The following is a 1,870-nucleotide window of genomic DNA, read 5'->3' on the forward strand; positions in this document are numbered from 1 at the left end:
GCGTGCACGTGTGCGTGTGTGTGTGCGTGTGTGTGTGCGTGTGTGTGTGTGTGCGTGTGTGCGTGTGTGTGTGTGTGTGTGTGTGTGTGTGTGTGTGTGTGTGTGTGTGTGTGTGTGTGTGTGTGTGTGTGTGTGTGTGTGTGTGCGCGTGGCCGCGTGTGTGTGTGTCACCTCTGTTGAAACTTGAATGTTGAAATTACAAAATACAGAATACACCTGTCACTGACAGCCAAATATAAAATACATAGTTTGGGGGAGCAACAATATACCATAATCTGACTGGTTGGAGTTTGGGGGGAGGGGGGAGGGACATAGGCCTACTGTATACCTTGCACAGTCAGTGACTGTGCAATAGTAGTAATAGTAACAGTAACTGTCAGTCACTGGAACAGTTACTATTCTTTTAGTCTTTTAGTGTTTGTTTGTGCATCTTGCAGTCAGAACTGACTCTTCCTGATGGAGGCTTAAATTCATCTTGGTTACCCAGCAACAAGCTCCTCCCCCGTGGCCCAGGGTCCAACAGCAGACGCTCAGCGTTGCACTGTATACATTATTAATAAACACAGAACACTATAGCCTGACTGCCCGTGTATCTCTATGTAGCGTAACACAGTCTAGAATGGGGTAATTGCAGAGTTATATCTGAAGCAAGAGAAGAGTTACAAGTATTTTAAACGCAGGCTGGCGGCAAAGATGCTGAAGCAGCTGTGAATGACAAAGGGTAAGTTACTTTACTACGTAGTATTCACTTATGACAGGCTAATAAGACTTTACTGTATGCCTTAATACATTATACTTGCCCTCTATAACAACTATAATTACAATTTTAAAACACCTTAAATATTATTTTTTTCTTAGAAATGGTTCATCTTTCACTCAGTAGGTAAAACTCCTGTCGCAAGTTTATGACATCATTTGCCCATGCATGTGTGGTCCAGCCCTATGGATTGTGCTAATAAAATGTGTCTATTAAAAAGTATATAAAATTTGTTTTGATATCAACCATAGGAAGTACCCCGGTATTACGGTTGTTTTTATTAGCACATGCATTCCATACATTCCATAGGGCTGGAGCACACATGGACATATGACATCATCAACTTGCGACAGCTGGAGCTGCCCCTATTGAGTGAAAAACATAGTATTTCTAAGATAAATATTTAAGGTGTTTTTCACTTCTAATTTTAGTTACATAGGGAATATGTACAATCATGTATTAAGGCATATAACTTATCTTATTAGCCAGGGATCCTTTAAAAGGGACAGTACAGAGTCAGGTCCAATCTGCACACAGCGTACAGTAAATTACAGCAGTACACGCAGTATTGTTCATGATCTGATCATCTGCACGCACACATGCCTTTAGTTCCAGAAATGCAGATGAGCTAGTTTGTCAACTCTACACTGTAGTACACACATGTGCATGGCAGTGATGATGATGACACATAACACAAAGGAAAATGGCAGAAAAAGACTCACTCTCTACTACATAAACGTTCAACGAAGACTCTTTGGACAGAGACTAAGAAAATAGTTTATATTTTTATTTTAACATGCTCATCATAAAGGGCTCTATACTGTGATGAAACACACGAACGGACGCACGCACAACAAAACTCTCAGGTGAGCTACCGCACTAAACATGATCACATCATGCAAATGCCAACAACACCCACACAATGCATTGATTGTTGAATAATTGAAGGCTTTAACACATTTTGATCCAATGTTGTCTGTTCCGCAAGCCTGCGTTGCTAAGGAATGAACAGGAGCCGCAAGACAGTACGTCGCAGGCCAGAGGACTGAGAGTCCTCTGCCACACACACACACACACACACACACATAGTGTCTCACACACACTTCAGTGTCC

The sequence above is a fragment of the Protomyctophum bolini genome (assembly GCF_963924005.1).
Source record: "Protomyctophum bolini genome assembly, chromosome: 12".
Lineage (NCBI taxonomy): Eukaryota > Metazoa > Chordata > Actinopteri > Myctophiformes > Myctophidae > Protomyctophum > Protomyctophum bolini.